The 14,012-nt window shown below is 44.4% G+C and overlaps 1 protein-coding gene across 1 annotated transcript in view; it reads right to left on the bottom strand.

The window, feature by feature from the left end:
* The window catches only part of NRXN3 (neurexin 3), a 1,723,724-nt gene that overhangs the window by 1,611,895 nt on the left and 97,817 nt on the right, over positions 1–14,012 (bottom strand). The gene's annotated exons all lie outside the window — the stretch shown is intronic.

Genomic DNA, 14,012 nt, shown 5'->3' with positions numbered 1-14,012 from the left:
CCTGCTGGAGAGCGGGGCCACATGGAAAGGCCCTGGAGGATGACATGCCACATAGAAAGAGAGCCCACAGAAAAGAGAACCAAGGCTCCTAGCCTTCAGTCAACATCAAGGTCCCAGTGTGTGAGAGAGGCCTTCTTACCTTCTAGTCCAACCTGGCCGCCAGATGAAAACAACTGGATGAGTGACCCTAGCCGATAGCACTTGGGAAAGAAATGCTGGGTCAACCCACAGAATTGTGAGAAATAATAAATTGTTTAAATTGTTGTTGTAAGCAATCTTTTTGTTATGCAGCAGTAAATAACTGATACACTTCCCCTGCCCCAAATTAGACATTTGGTCTCACAACCAAGGTTTCCTTAGTGTAAGGCTGTACCTGGTAAAGGAAACAGCCATCTTCAAGTCTAAAGGCCTAACAAGGGCTTGGCTAGTCCCCCTGGGAAAAGGCAGCCCTTCTCTCCTCCACTCATGATCCTGGAGGAGGCAATTCTATGGCCTGTCAAGTTGGCGGCTGGTTTTCTCGGTTCCCCTTTGAGCTTGCACCTGCAAGCCAAGCTTTTGACAAGCTAATATTTTAAGGCAAACTTCTCTTCCAGTGGCCCAGTACAATTCATCAGATGATACCTACTTTCTAAGCCATTAACAGCATTCGACCATCTTCTCACCCCCTCTGCCTCCATGAATTTATGCTGCTGGCAGAATACAACCCCGTCTTTCCAGTTACTGAACATTCTGGGTTAAAGAGGAGAGTCTAAAACCTCTCTTCCCACCTCCCTTTAAGTATTCCCTTTGTGTATCCCTTCTCTCTTGGCCGAAGGGACTTCAACGGTACTTCATCTCACTGTTCTCCATCTCCTTTTTTCTTCTTCAGAAATTCAGAAAGCCTGCCCCCTACCATTCTCATTGAAGTTCCTGGGTGGTGCTAACAGTTAATGCACTCAACTGGTAACCGAAAGGTTGGAGGTTCGAGTCCACCAGAGGCACCTTGGAAAAAAGATCTGGAAATCTACTTCTCTGACACACATGGGGTGACAGTAACTGGTACTGGTATCATCCACGTTAAGCAAGGGCCTGACACTAATGTCTGGGATCAACATGGCTACGTACAGATATTTGCTTTTATCTGAAATCCCAGCATCCAGAGAACTTGTCTTAAGGGTCCACATGTGTGTAGAGCAGGGATCAGTTGGATGGTCCTCTTTGCTGTAGATCTAAAAGGCAGGCAATCTCTTCTTGCCTCACGCGGTTGGATTCGAAAGAAGTTTCCAGCCCCATTTGTCTACCCACCCCAAAGCTATTTTTCCTCCTCATATAACATGTCCGGAAGAACCCTGTGTATAAGGAGAGGTGACCCAGGGTCTACTGACACCTTTCCCAATCAGCAAGGGTTCCTTACACCATCAGTCATAGGCAATGCCAAGCTGTGTACCTCCTTTCCCAGGGCCCAGGTCTCTTGCCTTGTTACTTCCAACTGGGCCTGATTATTACAGTGCCGTGGAATAGTACAGAGATCAGGCTTTGGAGAAACCCAGACCTGAATTTATTTCCCAGCTGCTTACTAGCTTTGAGACTTTGGGCAAGATTCTAAATCTTTCTGAGCCTCAGTTTCCTTATCTGCTAAAATGGGAAAATAGTATCAGCTTTCCATATGACAAAATATTTTTAAAATCTGGCATAGTGCCTAGTAAGCGGCAAAGATACAGCAAATAATTATCTCCCTCTTCCTCTCAACTTCCACAACTAGGGTATCACAAGAGGTCACTTAGGGCTGTAGGGCTTAGTGGAACCAAAGACACCCAGACAAATACTCTATTTGCCCCCATAGGGGTTCTTTGCAGATGAGAAAAGCAACCCGTTTGGATACAGAGGAGTGCAGACCTAATCACGTCATAGTACATTTTTTTTCTTTGAGAGGCAGTGTGGTCCAACATAAAAAGTAGAGTTCAAAGTCAGGAGCTCTGGGTTCTAGTCTCAGTCTAACCACCTGCACATCCCTGGGCAAGGCTCTCAAACTCTCAGAAACTGCATTTCCTTATCTCTAAAATAAGGGGAATAAAACCACCTTTAATAGATTCGATGACAACTAATAACAACAAGGCCCTTTCAGGAGACCCTTGGTGGTGCAAACAAATGCTTGACTACCAGCCAAAAGGTTGGCAGTTCTAACTCACCCAGAGCACCTCAGAAGAAAGGCCTGGCAATCTGCTTCTGAAAAATCAGCCATTGAAAACTCAATGGAGCACAGTTCTACTCTGTACACGTGGGGTCACTATGAGTCAGAATCAACTCGACAGCAGCTAACAACAACAATAAGAAGGCCCATTCAAGTGTTAAATTGCGAAGTCCAAAATTTTAACCTAAAAGTTCCAGTGACTACATTTTCCTGGGCCTGGATTCTGCTCCCATTCTTTTTTAAATCTAGTTCATCCCTGAGCTGACTCATCCTTCCACTTCCCTTGTAGTTTATTTTACCCACTTTTTGCAGCCCCAACAAATTCCGTGCCACCTTGTCCCGTGACAATCTGTCATTTCCACTCCTGGGGCTAGAAAGAAGGTGGCCCTGGGTACATGACAGCTACAGGGTCCATTGAGAAGGAGGGGTCCCCACTTCCCCACCTGCCAACACAGGCCCAAGGGGGTTCTAATCACCCAAGGGCACAGTGGCAGCTCTATTCGATAAGAACTTTTGCAGTGATGGAAATATCCTATAATTCTGCACTGTCCGTTACATTAGCCAATAGCTAACATGTGGCTGTTAAGCACTTGAGATGTGACCAGTGATACTGAAGACCTGAATTTTAAATTTTATTTAATTTTAACTAACTGAAATATAAATAACTACGTGTGGCTAATGGCTACTGTACTGAATAGTGCAATTTTAAGGGAAATGTTACAGACAAACAGCATAAAGGGCACCGCTAGTGGGAGTCACAAATACATCTGCAGGCAACATTTACTCTGCTGAGAAGGATTTATTCTTTGGGGGCAGAAAGGTCTGGCTCATTTCTAGCAATAACAACCTAATCACCAAGCAGAGGAGAGAAATACACAATGCCCGACCCCTACTCTCCATCCACCCAACTCATCCACCCCAAGTCCACTCACCTGCTGGGTACTCTGCAGTCACCAAGCACCAGGAGAACCTAAGCTGGGTCAGTAATGACTCTCAGGATCTTCCCAACTTTGTCTGTGAACCCATCCTCCTGGACACTTCAGTAGCAGTCAGAAACCAAAACCAAACCTGTTGCCATCAAATCTATTCTGACGTATGGCAACCCCACATGTTTCAGAGTAGAACTGCACTCTACAGAGTTTTCAAAGGCTGGAATCATATGGAAGTAGATCACCAGGACTTTCTTCCATGGCACTGCTGAGTGGACACAAACCTCCAAACTTTCAGTTAATAGCCACAGCAAGTATTCTTTATTCACCTATTGAATCTGGATCCTCTGGAAATAATAATGGCCCCAATCTCTGGAAGACTAATGTCAATACTACACTCTCTGGCCTTCTCAGGGGTTCAGGAGTTCAGAATAAATGAGTATGCTTGAGAGAGGTAAATTTATTAGATCTTAAACACTTAGAGAAGTTCTCCAGTAGTCTGCCTAATACACAGGATTAGACATTCTTCGTGGCCCCAAAGTGAGCCCTCCGTGTGGGTGCATAGACACTGGTTCCTTAAAGACTTCCTGGCTCCCTCCCGGGATGGAGGCAGAAAGCTGTCCCTAAGCCCAAGTGAGCATTTACTTTATCATCCCAAACTGCTTTGCCTTTCCTTCAGTCCCTGCCCTCCCCATTACTTTCCCTTTCTCACTTAACCCCCCATTGCCTCTCTCACGAATAATCACTAACAATTCAACAAGATCCATAACTAGGACTGGTGACCAGCACGTTGCTCCAGGACACCAGAATGGAGAGGGTGTGAGAATGTGCCCAAGGTCAAAGACGGGAAGACCATGCACTTCCCTCTGTACAACCAGCAAACCCACCATCTCCCACTTCGGTTTGGCTCTATGCTCTTCATTCACATGGATTTCCATTGCTTTGAAGGCATACTTTGTGATGCCTGCCCAGAGATGTGAAAATTACTGCAAGCTACAACTTCACACTCAAGGTACCACTGAGGCAGACACCAACCATGCTGAGACAAAAGTCAGAGCTCAGACTGAAGTCTAGAAAATTGGAGCAGGACATGGGCTATAAACGTATGTGAGCCAAATGCCACCAAAATTAGTACTTAGAAAGACGATGACCCATGTGGGTTAAATGACTTGCCTTAGTCCTAACAGAGTAGTCCCTGGGTGGTGCAAATGGTTAGGCGCTCAATTACGAGCCAAAAGGTCGACCGTTTGAACCTACCCAGAGGTGCCTCAGAAGCCAGGCACTGCTGAAAGTCAATGAAAGACCAAGAAAGCATGAGAAAGGCAGCTGCCAGCAAAAGGATAATTAACGCATTAAAGTCCAAACTCTGTCCAAGCCAACCCACAACCTCAAGTAAAAGCACGGCCAGACTTTAGAGTGTGGTCTCCACCCACATCTAAAAAAAAGAAAAGAAAATCACCTTATTAAATGCAGATACCTTGGCCCCCACACCAAACCTACTGAATCAGATTCTCTGGAGGAAGGAGCCCAGGAATCTGAATTTAATTTGCTTCCCACAAGGATTCTGAGGAGCTCTGGATTTTGAAAACCCTAACTTCAAGACGCATTTTCCTGAGTGTGTTTTGTGGAATCCCTTTTTAAAATGGAAAGATGGAAGGCTTTGTGAACCCAGGCAAAACCCTCAGAGTTGGGGTTCTGCTTACCTTAGTGACTGACGCTCTCTCTAGTCTCACTCTCGCCCGTTAGCCTCACCTGAGTGTCTGTGCTCCCCCAAGTGGCTTCCAGACTTATACTTCGTGGAGGTGGAGACACAGCTTTCTGTGGAAGGAGTGCTTCAGTCTCAAATCATTTTTTCTTGTCCAAAGACCTCAGCAGACCCCCTGGAGACTTATGCAGTGAATCTCTTTATTCTTAGCAACTAAAGGGGGGTGCAGGGTGGCAGACTACAGCTGCCTTCCTTTTGGCTTCTGGCTATTGTAAACCATTTAATTAATGCTCTCATTTTATTGGTGAGTGTTGAGGCTTTTGAACTAATACAGTAGGAATTAATCAGCCAGTAAACCATTATTGAACATCCACCAGGCACAAGGCGCTGAGAGGTGAGTGATAGAAAGCCAGTCGGAAGCAGTTTAGGCTCAGTTCTTCCCCTCAAGGGTCTTACAATCTATCTTGAGAAACAAGACATCAACAAATGAAAACATAATTAATGATACAAAGACCCAGCAAAGTGCTTGAGATCCATCGACAATGGATGAAACTTGAAGTTTAAAAAAAGAGAAAAAAAAATGCAAGTCTTTTCTCTCCCAAGACCACCGGGCATTGCCCAATTATTTTTATTATCTCAAGTGTAGATTCGAGATTAGAAAAGTGTTTTCTGAAATCCAACAGAGACTTGGAAGAAAAGAAGTTGAGTGTTTCAAATCAAGAAGTCAGCTGGGAGAAGGGTCTCAAAGCTAGACAACAGCAGTCTTTGAGGAGGGGCCTGGAAGGATGCCGCCTGTTGTTTATTTGAGTGAGGGGTAATGGGGGGCAGCAGGGGGCCTGAGAGGACTTCCACCCAGTGCCCACCCTCCTCCCCACCTCCCTTTCCTCTTACCTTCCTGGGAAGCCTCAGCTTGTGCTTCTGCCTCTCAGGCTAAATCCAACACCCAGGAAATCTTTATGGACATGATATTGATGTGATATGAACATGATATGGATGTGATATTGACAAGCGGTAAGCAGGTGGGAACTGGAATCCAGTACCAGCTCTATTCCTTAGCAAAACGACCTTGGTCAAGTTACTAAATTTGTCTCTGCCTCTGTGCTCCGTCTCTAAAATGGAGATTATAATAATATCTCCACCTCATAGAGTCATTATGAAAAATCAATGAATAAATGTATAAATTTCAGTGTCTGGTCCAGAAAAAGTTCTGAATGAGGGTGTGTGTGTTAGGTGCCATCAAGGCTATTCCGACTCATAGCAACCCCATGGGACAGAGTAGAACTGCCCCATAGAGTTTCCTAGGCTATAATCTTTATGGAAGCAGATCACCAGGTCTTTCTCCCTCGGAGCCACTGGGTGGGTTTGGGCCACCAATTTTTCGATTAACAGCCAAATGCTTAATTGTTAGGCCACCAGGGCTCCTTAAATAAGGGTTAAAGTTATTATTATTAAACAACTATTTTATGCACAGTGCAGTGCAAAAAAGTTTTTGACATGCTGAGAATCTGTATCTCTGAAAATAAAGATCCAAACCCTTAAGCTGGTGAAGAAGCCCTTCCCTCTCGTCCTTACTTCTGTCACAAGCCTCAGCTTGCCCGACTCTGCTCTCAGCACTCATCTGCAACAGACCTTCCTGCCCTCTTCTCCCATCTTTCAAGTTCTACTTTCTCAGCCTGCAAAGCTCTTCCTGGTTCCCTCCACTCCTCACCCTACCTAACTTCACAACCTGCAGACTTCAGCTCAAGGGTCCCATCAATACAGTAACATGGAGCCCCAACCCCCACCCTGCCGGCCCAGGTCAGGGCCCCTGGCTCCACACTCTGTTAGCACTTGTGCCTCTCCTTGGAGAAGTGTAATGAAATCATTTTGGTGTGCTTAGTTTAATGTCTTTCTCCTCCCCCCTCCTCGTAAGTTTTTAAGGGCAGGAACCCTGCCAGCCTTATTTACAGATACATTCCCAATGCCTGGCCCAGTGCTGCCCACAAAGTTGTTGTTGTTGGTTGCTGTCAAGTAAATTTCTACTCATAGCAACCCCATGTGACAAAGTAGAACTGCCTCATAGGGGTTTTATCACAAAGTAGGTGCATGAAAATATCTGATAAATGAATGACTGAGCAAACGCTTGGCTCCCACCTTTAAGAAGCTTGTAGTCTAGCTTTGGAGGCCACAAGACACAATGGAAAGAAAAAAGGGTCCTCCAGCAGCACGAACAGCTCTATGCCCTGGGAAAATTACCCATCCTCTCCAAACCTTGGGGTCCTCATTTGTAAAGTGGGGATCGAAAGACTATCTACTTCATTGGTCACTGGAAGAGCTGAAGGAAAGATTATGGTGGAGTATCTGGCACATAATAAGTGCTCAATACACATTGCTATCATTGACAGAAGATGTGCAAAGAGCCCAGAGCAACATGTATCAGAATGAAGAGCAGATCCAGGTTTCCTGACTATAAGCGGTGAAGAGAATGTAAGGGGTGGACAGAAAAACATAGTCACAAAACATACTCCTCTGTTTCTTCTATAAATAGAATGGCTATCTTCCCTCTTCCACCGGGAAAAAAAAAAAACAGACAAAAATCCTCTTCACCGTGCAAGCTGTCACAGGAAGCAGAGCTGTGTAGTAAGGCTGGTAGAGAGCTCAGAAACACAACGCTTCTGCTTTACACAGACATTCAAGAAAACAGAAAATCCCCCGTGGTTTCAGAATTGGTGAAGAGTAGAGGACACCCGTCGGCTGAGTGTTCCTGTGATCAGGCCCATGCACACAGACAATACACCACACGCACACATGCACGTAAATACCTATTCACACATGCACACTCACACATGCGTTATGTGCACACACACATACTTCCATAACACACGTCACACAACACCTGTACACACCTACGTATACACACACAGAATGCACGTATCTTTCCTCTAACATTCTTGCCTTCTTATCTGAGTCAGAAACGGTGACTTTATCTTCTTTCCAAAGACAGGAAAGAAAATCTCTAAAGATTTTAGTGCAGAAATGCTGTTCCTTCACCAAAAAAAAAAAAACGCAAATCCATTGCTGTCAAGTTGATTCCGACTCATAGCGACCCTACAGGCCAGAGTAGAACTGCCCCATGGGGTTTCCAAGGAGCAGCTGGTGGATTCGAACTGCCGAACTAACCAAACTAAGTTCTTAACCACTGTGCCACCAGGGCTCCTCCCTCTCCAAAGAGTCCCCCTAAAAGCAAACCAAACCCACTGCCTTGGAGTTGTTTCCGATTCATGTTACAGAGTAGAACGGCTCCATAGGATTTTCTTGGCTGTAATCTTTGCAAAAGCAGATCACTAGGCCTTCTTTCCAATGTGCAGCTGGGTGGGTTCAAGTCGCCAAACTTTAGATTAGCAGGCAAATGCAAACCATTTACGCCAATCAAAGACTTTTTTCTAAGAGCCCTGCCATCCTGGAAAGAGGCCCCAGGGTTGAATAGGCAAAGATGTGAAAACGTGCCCACGAGGCAGAAGGCAGGTGGGGTTCACAACAGGGCTCTGCAGTCTTGTGGAAACTCAACCGCCTTAGTCTCTGTGGCCAAGGCTAAGAGAGGCAAGACCCTGAAGTAGGAGATCCAAATAATTCACCTTGGCACAGGTTCTACAAGAAATCAGGACTAATAGATCGCATTTTCTAGACTGTTCAATGCACTCACTTCCTTTTGCACCACAGACAGGTCTGTCACCACTCCCTACCTAACTTTCCAGCCCTCAAGGTTCTCTTCTGAATGGGGCTTTGTTCAAACCCCTGCTGAGAATCTGCATTTCTAACAAGTTTCCAGGCGATACTAATGCTACTGGTTAGGGAGAGATTCTGAGAACCACTAGTAGAGCTGTGGTTCTCAAAGTTTATTATACATCAGAATCACCTGGGGATCTTGTTAAAATGTAGATTCTGATTCAGTATATCTGGGTTGGTAAAACAAATTCTCAGCAGGGGATCAAACCAGTTTGAAGCCCTGCTTCTGAAAAATGGAGTTGTGAGAATCAAATGCAGGTGAAAATGCTCTGGGACAGTCAACTGCTAAGAAGGTAGGTGGCTCCCTCTTATTTTTCCCTTCAGCTGAGACAACGTTCAGTAGATTCAAAGGCAAGCTAACAGGAAAATAAGGGGAAACACACACATCAACATAGAAAGCCTGGCTGTAAATGAAGTTGCTCAGCATTTCCCCCACCCTAAGTAACTAAAGCTGGGCTGCAGATCGGATAAGATTCCTCAGTTTCCTGGATTCAAAGGCCCTAACCCTCTCTCCTCCACCCTATTCCTGTAGCACTAAGTGGAAAGGGAATTTATCCTTCCCAGGCAAAAGCAGGCCAGAGAGTCAGCCCTTCCCTGGCCAATGGTGTGGTTACACAGCAGGGGCCCAGGCTGAAGTCCCTAGGTGAGGTGAGCCCTCAGCAAGAGGATTGTTCAAGACAGCTGGTGCAGCTATCTGCCTGAAAGAACAGTACTTGTCACCTCTAAGGTATAGGGGTCTATAGGGTCGCTATGAGTTGGAACCGGCTCAATGGCATCTAACAACAACACAACAACATCCCCCTCTAGATTATAAACTTCCTGAGGGCAGGCAGCTTGTCTACTTTACTCAAATTTTACCAGCTGTTGAGCACAAACTCTCACCCTCTGTAAGTAATCTCTCTAATGCATGACTGAAAAATAATCTTTAGCAACAGGTGACCACAGCTGTACTGTGCCTCTTTGGGGCAGGACCTCGGGGCTGTACCTCTGTGCTCCGTGGGTTAAAAAGAGAGGGAGAGGAGCTCCCCACACCCCTGAACGTAAAATCTCAGAGTTGGAAGGGATTTTAGAGATTCTCTGGTCCAATCTCATAGGGTTGCTGTGAGAATATAACATTAGGAAAATGTCCACTGCTCTGTCTGGCCCTAGTATATGCTCAACAAGTATTGATAAAATCTGAATCTCCCCTTACAAAAGGAATCTCTAATAAGAAGAGATAGATGTCCATCTTACTCCAACAGAGACAAACAGGACTCCCTGATTCCTATCTCTCTTGAAAAAAAAAAAAAAAGTTGTCATCGAATCAACTCCAACTCATGGCGATCCCATTTGTGTCAGAGTAGAGCTGTGCTCCATAGGGTTTTCAATGGTTGATCTTCAGAAGGCCAGGCCTTTCTTCCAAGACAACCGTAGATAGACTCAAGCTTCCAACCTTTAGGTTAGTAGCCAAGTACATTAACCATTGCACCACCCAAGGACTCCAACCACTTTATCTAAGGTGGTCATAAAAACTTAAATAAAACTGTATTCCATCTTCACCCACACTACCTTTCCCTGATATATTTTCTGTTCCTATGGCACATACCACTTTTTAACACATTGTCTCTATCTACCTACATACCTACCTAACATATTTATTGTGACTATTCTTTATTGTATTTCTCTACCCAATAGAACATAAGCTGCACAAGGGTAGGAATGTTTTCATCTATCTTATTATCCCCAATGCGATGAACAATGCCTGGCACATAACCAAAAAAACCCAAATCCACTGCTGTCAAGTCGATTCCAACTCATAGCGACCCTATAGCAACGAGTAGAACTGCCCTAGAGGGTTTCCAAGGAGAGGCTGGTGGATTCAAACTGCCCATCCGTTGGTACTTGAAAGTCACAGCACAAATCCCGCACGGCACGGAGTTCATAGACCTCCCCACAACATGCACCCCGACAATTGCCTCCCCCTGCAACTTGTTGAATGACCAGCCTTCCTCTAGCCCTGCAAAACTAACCAGAGTCCAAGACCCTGCCAATCTAATGCCTAACAATCCAGGGAGGAACAGTCCTGCCTTAGGTTTGGATGCTGTCCAGCAACAGCGAGATTAGTGCTTGCAAATTTATCCAGGGACCCAATAAAGAAGCACAGTCTCTGGAAAGGCCCAGCACAGTCAACTTACTAATGACGCTGTGCACCATCTCACTGGCACACAGACCACTGGGACAGTGACTGTCATTTATCCTTACTTCTGATTAAAGCAGTCCTGGGGAGACCTCCATTGCATAGCCAAGCTATACAAGTAGACAAAGTCATACGAAGACAAGAGCAAAAATGTTCTGAAAATTATAATGTGTGATATCACGAAAGGAGGGGGGACACTGGCCCCAGACAAAACTGCCTTCCACACCAGAAAGCTAAGGAACCAGGAATTCCACCATTAGAAATTCATTCTTTTAGACTGTAAAGTTTTCAATATTCCAAAGTTGCCTATAAAAGTCATCAGTGTTATGCTTGGATTGGATGATACTGAAATCCTGTATCAGTCAGCTCCATGGAAAGGGTAGTGTGACAGCAAGGTGAGAACACAGCTCTGAAAAAATGTGGCATGGGACAGAGGACTTAAGCAGGGAGGAAAACAAGTGATGTGGGAGGCGGAAAGGAACGGAAGGAAAATAAGGGAAAAAACATTAATTGTGCCAGCTGCTTCACAAACAATAACTCATTAACTTCTAAAACACCACTGTGAGGTCCTCATTATTTGCTCCATTTTAGAAGAGGAAATTGAGGCTCAGAGAGGTTAAATGACTTACCCAAAGTCACACAGCTGGTAATGATAGAGTCATTACCAGATAGCTCTGACTTTAGGTCAGCTTAGCACATTTCTCAACAGTAAACTCCCGAGATAGTTAGCACTCAGCTATTTAATGGTTTTCCCTCCTGCCTGGCAATAATTAAGTGGCCCTTGTTTAAGGTAGCCTGTGGTATAATATAAGGAGCCCTGGTGATGCGGTGGTTAATGCACTCAACTGCTAACCCAAAGGTCGATGGTTCGAAACCACCAGTGGCTCCGTGGGAGAAAGATGTGGCAGTCTGCTTTTGTAAAGATGTACAGCCTTGGAAACCCTATAGGGTAGCTATGAGTTAGAGTTAACTCAGCTGCAGTGGATTTGGGTTTGGTTTTGAGTGGTATAGTATACTGATGGGGACCAACAACACTAGTTGCCACTGAGTCAATTCCAACTCATGGTGACCCTGTGTGTTTCAGAGTAGAACTGTGCTCCATAGGGTTTTCAATGACCTTTCAGAAGTAGATTGCCAGGCCTTTCTTCCAAGGCACCTCTGGGTGGATTTGAACCTCCAGCTTTTTGGTTAGCAGTGAAGTGTGTTAACCATTTGCACCATGCAGGGACTCTGATGGATGGGGAAGCACAGTGAAATTTCACATCTTAGGATAAAATTACTTTACATGGCATAATGAAGTGCTCACATTCAGCTGCATCATATTTTTAACAGCTCACCCCACACATACTCTCCAGACCGCCAATGTGCTAATCACTGCCCTTCAGGCACCTCAACTCACCAGTCATTTCCCTGAGAGTGAACAGCACTTCCTCCCTGGCCCACAAACCCTGGAACTCTGTGGCTACCTGTTCCAGGAAATAGCTTTCAAGCACAGTTTTCTGGACTGTATTCAACTATAATTGGCCTTTTCTGGGAATATAGCTTTTTCAAAGATTTGATAAACACTCTGCCTTGTTTGTTGCTGAGACTGGGGATACTACACACAGTCCACTCTCTACCCCCATGATGCTTTGCACGTTGGGATCTTGGAATATTTTCATGTTTTAAATACTGGAAAGGTAAAACTTTGTTTCCTTTATTAAAGGGTCTCAGACAGTACACAGTAGCTTACCTGGGAAATAAATTCAAGAGCAAGATGGGAAAAGGAGGCTGATTATCATGCGTCTGTAAAACCCAAATCCAGCCAGGCTTTTCCAAACTTTAGGGAAGGTTTAAGATTTAATCGACCTCTTTTCAAGCCTACAGTATCCATCCTCAAAATCAACATATACATTTTGGTGACCTTTCTCAAACTGGGCTTTGTAAATCCTTATGACTATTATTTGACATTCTAAGTTCCTGATGAGCATAATACTCTGCATAAAATCTGAAAGCCAGAGCCTTCAAATTTCAGAATTTGCATGCTCAGACACAAAAGCAAACAGATGCAGGCTCCAACGTTTAAAATATAGAACACGTGAAACTGGTAAATGTTAGGAAATTTACTAATGTCTTTTATTTCATCGGGAAATGGGTATGCACTTATACAGTAAGAAAGAACTATGAGCAAGTTTGTATATATCATCATCATTCTATTTGCAAAGATATTAGATAGTATTAACATCTACATTAACTATTATTAGAACTATTGATTGCAAAGATATATATTAATCAGTTAATATAAAAACCTTAAACCTTGATTCAGGGGTGCTAGTGGTACAGTGATTAAAGCACTTGGCTTTTAACTGAAAGGTTGGCGATTCGAATCCACCAGCCGCTCTGAGGGAGAAAGATGGGGCAGTCTGCTACCATAAAGATTACAGCCTTGGAAACCCTATGGGGGCAGTTCTACTCTGTCCTATAGGGTCTCTATGAGTGGTAATCGACTCGACAGCAATGGATTTGGTTTGATTTGGTTAAACCTTGATCCTAGATTGTTGTTAGGTGCTGTCAACTCAATTTCAACTCATAGTGACCCCCTGTGACAGAGTAGAACTGCCCCATAAGAAAGGCCTGGTTGTAATGTTTATGGAAGCAGATTCCCAGGTCTTTCTCCAGCAGAGCCACCAGGGGGGTTCAAACTGTCAATCTTTCAGTTAGCAGCTGAGCTTAACCACTGCACCACCAGGACTCCTTGGATTCTAGGTATCAACCATTAAATTGTTAGCTGAGGTTTGCTACCTCCTGTGAAATGCAACAAATGTGGCAAAGTCAAACAAAACACAGGTACATTATTACTTAGTTGATGACTTTAATCACACAGACTATTTTACCTAAAGCAGATAAATCATGCTATGGAAAGAGCGTGGATTTGAAAATTAGAAGGCCTGAATTTTAGACCAGCTCTGAGACTAATGTAATAAGATAAAGACATTTTTGTTACTGAAGTCATCTGAGAAAGATTTGAATTTGTTTGTGAAAAGGGTTGGAATGGGAAAAGAGTCCACCAAGACCACCTAAAATTGGGTAGGCTCATTCTACATGAAATAAAAGGAAGAATTTGCTTCGTGTTCTGGAGAAGGAAGGATCAGAAGGAGAGGACGGGAAAGATCACGCGGAGGGACTCTAGAGTCTAACTCTTAAAAGGCCACGTGACTAGGGCTTCTGTCAAGCTTAACCAAATCCCCAGGGGTCAGAATGGCTCAAACTGACATCAAGGTTACACTT

Source organism: Trichechus manatus, unplaced genomic scaffold (genome assembly GCF_000243295.1).
Source record: "Trichechus manatus latirostris isolate Lorelei unplaced genomic scaffold, TriManLat1.0 scaffold00010, whole genome shotgun sequence".
In the NCBI taxonomy this organism is placed as follows: Eukaryota; Metazoa; Chordata; class Mammalia; order Sirenia; family Trichechidae; genus Trichechus; species Trichechus manatus.
Note: the sequence above shows the minus strand (reverse complement) of the source record. Positions and strands in the feature narration are given on the sequence as shown.